This window comes from Pan troglodytes, chromosome 3 (genome assembly GCF_028858775.2).
Source record: "Pan troglodytes isolate AG18354 chromosome 3, NHGRI_mPanTro3-v2.0_pri, whole genome shotgun sequence".
Classification (NCBI taxonomy): domain Eukaryota; kingdom Metazoa; phylum Chordata; class Mammalia; order Primates; family Hominidae; genus Pan; species Pan troglodytes.
The window spans coordinates 166,086,624-166,094,075 of NC_072401.2; positions in this window are offsets into that span (position 1 = coordinate 166,086,624).

The following is a 7,452-nucleotide window of genomic DNA, read 5'->3' on the forward strand; positions in this document are numbered from 1 at the left end:
TAATTAGAACCCCTGGAACCCTCAGAGCCCTAGTCACAATGAGAAAGTTTAGGATGTCTGACCAATGACAGCTTAAATGATGAGCAGCTAAAGTGAGGGAGAAAGATGTGTACTGTTTACAGGCGGGAGTCTGAGGCAAAACATTAAACAACGAGGGGACCTCAACAATCTATGACATGAACACCGAAAAGACCGCTGGTCTGAGGCAAGAAGGCACCAGTAGCAATTCACTCCTAGCCTTAGTATTGACCTCCTGTCCTCCCACCATATACTAATGGACACTCGAGAAGCGACTCTCTTGTGGCCTCACCCAAAGACTGTCATCAATGATGAAACTATTTAAATCACAAGGTTTATTGAAACTCATAAAAGGTGCGATGCCAAATCTTTTGCTCAAGATTCTATATAACATCAATAGAAGTTTTATTAGAGGAATAGACAAACAGCCTGAGTATTTTTCAAGATTCCGCTCTTTTCATGGAAACAGGCAGATACACCAGATCTGAGATCCAGCCCTACAGCAATCTAGAGCAGCTTCATGTCAAAAACTCTCCTGTTCAGGGACCAGATTTCAACAGCTCATGGTTTGTGCTCTAATCAGTCCAAGCTTCAAGGAGGCTCTTGAGTTCCCAGGATTACCTACCACCTGTCATTCCTGGAAGAGACTAAGCTTGCAGAGAAAAGTACCAGCAGCCGGTGCTGATTAGGCAGTCTTCAGTGAGAGTGCTGGGTGGGAACGTGCAGCCTCTGCCGCTGCATTCATCACCATTATCCTTTACAAGTGTGAAGACTAAGAATAACATTTATTACAAGTGTTGATACGGTTAGAAACTCCTTAATCTTTGTAAATACAAAGAGAAGGACTCAATATAATAATAACGACAACAATTTAAAGGCTACTCACTATCAGATAGGCTTCTTATTGCATTGTGAAATTGTGAAATCCAATGGGACTTTTCTGAGGAAAAAGTAATAAGTATGAAAAAGCAGCATCAGAAATTATTTTAAAAAATAAACTATCAGTGTAATGGATAAAGAAAATATAGCACATATACACAATGGAGTAATATTCAGCCATAAAAGAGAATAAGATCCTGTCATTTGCAACAACATGAAGGAACTGGAGGTCATTACCTTAAGTGAAATAAGCTGAGCACAAAAAAGACCGACTTTGCATGTTCTCACTCATTTGTGGGAGCTAAAAATTAAAACACCTGAACTCACAGAGATAGCGATTCAAGTGATGGTTACCAGAGGCTGTACAAAAATATAGATAGATAGAATGAAGAAGATCTAGTATTTGACAGCACAACAGTGACTACAGTCAACAACAATTTATTGTATATTTTCAAATAACTGAAAGAGTATAATTGAAATGCTTATAACACAAAGAAATGATAAATTCTTGAGGCAATGATACCCCATTTTCCCTGATGTGAATATTACACAAGGTATGCCTGTATCAAAATATTTCATGTATCCCATAAATATATATACCCACTATGTACCTATAAAAATTAAAAACTGAGAGTATAAAAAAATTGTGATGCATGTACTTTGTGAAATCTATGTGTTCACTTTTATTTATTTTCAAATTAAAATATTTTAGGTATCACTAGTATTTATATCATTATATAATAAGTAAAAAATAACATATCAAATGATTGAACAAATGTTAGAAACAAATATTTTTAAATACCAAAATAATAAAGATTTTTTTAAATCGGGGCCAAATGGGAAGTAAACCAGGAGAAAAGGTAAAAATTTGGAAATGTAAGTAATGGCAGTCTTTGAGAATAGGAAAACAATCTAATGGCTTGAAAAAAGTAATTAGTACTGCTAATGACACTGTTCTAAGTGCATCAGGAGGTCAAGTTGTAAACCTTCCCTCGGAGATTGGTTCTTTAATGCCCCATCTATCTTCTTTGCCTCTGTTTATCTTCCAGTTCTTCAGCATTCTCTGGACTAATTCATAAGAATGGAGACAAGAAGAAGGTCATAGTTAGCAGATCTGGGAAATTTATAATAGTAGCCATAAAGATCAGAAAATGCATCCTTCAGCTTTTTTTCTTTTTCATCACTGCTCTAAGGAATTAAAGCAAAACCTAAATCTCTTACTTTAAAGAAAAAATGCATTCTTACATGATAATGTATTTATTTCTGTGAAAATATCTTCAGTATGTGATTTGGGACTTTTTTGGGAATTGAAAATACTGTGCTGTGGCAATCACTCAGGACCCTGAACTTAGCAAAGTGAATTTACTGTATCTCTACAATAACTTCTTTCCTAATGTGTCCCAACCTACTAATACATTTGCCTGTGCCACTGACATTTTCCACTACTACTGCATGCTTTTTTATTTGTAATTCTTAAAACGTGGTGTTTGAATATTTTGAAATATTTTGAAATGTTTTTATCCAAATGGATGCTATAAATAACTAAAACATCTAATTGTTACATGAGAAAATGTAAAAGTATCGTAAGTCTTAGCCAAAAAAAGTCTGAAATCATATTTTGCAAACCTAACTTACATTTGAATCACATTTAAATGGTGAATATATTAAACCTTGGAATTGAAGATTTAGAGTAGATATATTATTTCTGCCTCAATTATTGATGCTCTACTGTACCATTTTCATACTGATACATGAGTCTCTTCACAAAAGCAGCAAGTGCTTTGGTGGGAAAAATAGACATATTTTAACATTTTTTATTTGTGAATTCCACAGAATATAAACTTTTTATACTCTGGTTTCATTTAAATTGATAGACTCATTTATAGCTACTGACTTTTATTTTTATTCTTATTTGTTATTTATTTATTTATTGAGACAGAGTCTTGCTCTGTCACCCAGGATGGAGTGCAGTGGTGTGATCTCAGCTCACCCCAACCTCTGCCTCCTGGGTTCAAGCGATTCTCCTGCCTCAGCCTCCCGAGTAGCTGGGATCACAGGCATGCACCATCACGCCCAGCTAATTTTTTTTTTTTTTTTTTTTTTTTTTTTTTTTTTTTTTGGTATTTTTAGTAGAGACAGGGTTTCACCATGTCGGCCAGTCTGGTTTCAAACTCCTGACCTCAGGTGATCCGCCCACCTTGGCCTCCCAGAGTGCTGGGATTACAGGCCTGAGCCACTGCGCCCAACCTTGACTTTTAAAAACAAGTTTTCCTACATACAAAATTGTTAATTGTTGATACATAATACACAGAAATAATATCAGTAAGTCCTTATCATGTGCCAAATACTGTGCTAAGTTATTATATGTTACTCCATCTGCTCTTCAAATCACCCCATGATACAAGTGTATTAACCTCTCTTGAAGATGAGGAAACAGAGACATACAGAGGTTACAAAAATCGTCCAGGCAACTAAACTAGTAACAAATCAAATTAAAATTTGAGTATATCAGCCTAAACATATAAAGTCTGTCCTCATAACAGCATACTTGTAACTTTTAGGTATTTTTTCCACTGAAAAAAATGAAATATGAAAAAATAAAATGTTATATACATGCATACATTATATATACATATATATACACATATATATATTCTATTTGATGAAGTAAATAATACGATTTTGTGAACTTTTCCATCAGTTAACAAATTCATCACTAATTTTATTTCCATTATCCCTGCAAATGAAATGCTTTCAAAGTTATTTATGAAGAAAAAGAATCTCAGGCTACCAAATGAATTTTGGTTTTGGATCTATTCTTAAACAGTTTCAGACATAAAGCAAGGTACAGTGATTTTTGAACTTGAAGACAGATCATTGCAAAATGAAATAAAAAAGAAAAAGAGCCATAAACCATTTATTTGAATAAAGATAAAGACTACCTCAGCAACTATTTTCTCTGTACAGTTAATCCATCAGTAGCCCTGGGAGAGAAAACTACATCACCCATCCAAATGAAGGCTTTTCTTCCTACTGTGAATATTAACAAGGAAAATAGATCACTTTACATATTGGACCTCAAAGACCCAGTATGTTTTTTATCATAGAAAGTAGTATTCCCTGGGCACAGATATATAACCAAAGCTTCTTTAAACAGAAAGGTTTAGTGTAGACTTTTTCAAAGTCTTTTTTTTATTTTATCTTGTTTCATAATTGCTGATGTTTGGCAACTCTGTTAATAAGGGTTATTTGAGAGAACGTGTGAAATGGTTAAAAGGTACACATAACAAATTATCATTTTTTCAAAGTATGCTGCTAACTTGGCTTTTTGAATTAATTGCTCATTTATGATATAAACCATTTAAACAAACAAGGGCTATCTTGGTACTCATAAGATATGTTAGCAGGTACAAATTTATTTATTGCATACTTGGGATCTAAATATTAGTGTTATTTTGACTTTGGTTCCAGTACATTCTTCTATCATTAAATATCTTTATTTGACAGGACAGGGGACCCATCCCATGGCTTTAGTTAATTCTCCAGCTGCTTTGTCACTTATGCTGGTCATTGGCACTAACATGACATAGAAGAGGTCTTATATTAATTGCTTTTGTTTAAAGGTACAGGAAAGAATGAGGAAATTTTTTTTAGAAGGAAGATCTTATTGCAGAATGGACATACTGCTTGTGGAAAGCAAAGGAATCTCATTGTATATATACACATTCCTTCACAGCCTAATGCTATGAAGGAACATGTATATATACAATTTTCTCCTAAAATAAAGGTATTTGAAAAGTAAAGATGCTGATTTATCCTCTTAGACTGAGATTTTTCTTGAGAAAATGCTCATATTATTCAGCTGTAACAGTAGTATTAGTGATCTGCTTTCATTATTTCCACCCTGATCCTGTGGCCATATATATTTCCTCAAATTGCTTCAATTACCTTGGTTGATCCCATTTATAGGCATGGGATTAAAGATAACACAGATCCAAATACTCCCAAAGAAAGATAATTTGCTGATCTTTTAGTCATAGTTCTTAATCTTTATAGCAGATGTTTTTCCCACAGCTATATCTTCTTAGCTATCATGGGGAAAAACCCTGACAAATATATTTTCTGAGGAAAAAACATATATATAATATTAGAGTCTTCTAATAGACATTCCTGATTTTCCAAGTCAACTTTAATTTCTGAAGTACCCTGAGAGTCGAATGGAAGAGCTCAGAGTACTATAACCTTGCTTCTGAATCTAGTTCTCTTAATGATGTCTTTTATGACTTATGTAATTCATTTCACCTAGCCACCTTATCTTCTTCATTTGGAAAAGGAAATTAATAACATCTGCCTTATATATCGCTCACTTTAGAGAGTTTTATGAGAAAAGAAAGTAGAGTGGAAGTATGATACAAAGGGAGTGTAATAGTTCTACAGATCTAAAGGGAGCCTCCTGAGCTACATCCCGTTCAGTCGTACAGGACACTCAATTATGTATAGCTGATAGTGGTGGCTATAACAAGAAGGGAGGAGAAAGAACAGGAGTGGGAAAAAAAAGATCTATTCTGTTGGGGGTCTTTTTTATTTTTTATTCCTTTAGACATAAATATGGAACAGTGGAAGTGTGGCCTTTGAAAAGTTTTGAACCCCAGCTTACCATTTACTATAACTGAATTAATATATTTTAATGTCTCTGAACCTCACTTGCTCCTCTAAAATACAGTTAAAGTTATTTTTCCTCAGTTTATTTTAATTTTTTGAAAATCAAGATATGTGTTCATCCACAGTGTGCTTTTAAGGTAGTACTAATTTTCACCTCTGCAAAAGTTATTTTATTAGTTGTAACAAGGAGTAGTAATGTAGACTTAAGGAAATAAGATGCTATCTCAAAGAAGGAAGGAGAAATTAATCTGTTTTGTTAATAATATAACCAAGACACTCTAAATGGTTCCTGGAAAATATGGGTTGAATAAATGAACGTATGATTGGATCATTGTGATGATTCAGTAAAATAATGGAATATAGACAACATCTAGTGCTATGGTCTAAATATTTATGTCCCTGCAAAATTTGCAAGCTGAAACCTAATCATAAAATTTATGGTATTAGGATCTAAGGGCCTTTGACAGTGATTAAATCATGAGAGCAGAGCCTTCATGAATGTGATTAGTGTCCTTTTAAAAGCAGCCTAAGAGAGCTTCCTTGCCTCTTCCACCACACGAGAACACAGCAAGAAGTTTCAATCTATGAATCAAGAAGTAGGCCTTCACCAGACTCTAAATTTGCCAGCATCTTGATTTTACACTTCCCAAGCTTCAAAACTGTGAGAAATATGTTAACATTGTTTATAAGCCACTCACTTTATAGTATTTTGTCAGAGTAGCCTGAATAGACTAAGACACCTAAGATAATACCTATCAATTAGCAGCTGATCAATAACTAATATAACTTGAAATCCTGGATTCAGGGGCAAATTGCATTCCAAAGGTGTTTACTCATTGTTTTTTTAAAAAAGGGAATATAAGTTATATACTGCATTTTGTGTAGTATCCCACTGTTTTTTTGGGCAGCGCCATAAAATCAAACATAGTGATATGTCTGCAGTGAAATATATAAAGATTCATGCTGAGTGTGATAAAATGAGCCTCATATCATTTCATGTCAGTTCTCTGCCAAATGAGTTGTGAAAATTTTTTTATTTTTTAGATATTTCTAGACATTAGAATAAGAATTAACATTTATTGAATATCTATTATATGTCAGGCACTGTTCTAAGCACTTTACATGTATTAATTTAAGCCTCATGCAATGTTCTAAGGTAGGTAATCTTATTTCCATTTTATATTATAGGAGAGAAAACATGCTCAGAAAGGTTAAACGCTTGCTTTATTTGGGTTATAAAGTAAAGCAAAATGAGTCTAGAAAGATTTGTGTTAAACATTATAAAACTAAAAATAACTAAAAATAATTAGGAAGAACATAAAAATAGACATTTATGACAGAAAGAAAGCAATTTCTAAATTACAAGCAATGAAATAAATTATAGATAAAATAGTAACATTTTATTAAATATTATATAAAATTTCAGAACACCAAAAATACTACATATAAATTTAAAGTTTAATAAACTAGAATAAATTTTTGCAACAGATATATTTGGTATATTCAATATATATAGAAATCAATAAAATACTAAGACCTCAGTAGATTTCTTAAAAAGATATAAAGAAATCACACAAAAAAGAACTACTTGCAGAAAAGAACTAACATTGAAGTTTAAAATTCAAGTTTAAAAAATCTGAGACACAATTTTTCAAGTATCAAGTAAAGATTTTCATAACTTGTAATACTTTCTTCGGGCAAAGGAAGAGTTGTATATATTGTAGATATAAACATATGTTCGTTCAAGCTTTCTAGAAAACATTGGCAGCAAATGCCAAATGCTTTAAGACTTCCTATAGCCTTTGAGGTAGTGATTAAATTTCTTTAGGTTCTGCTATAGAGAAATAACCAGAGATACAGGGAAAATATGTTTATCCACAAACATGTTTCAGT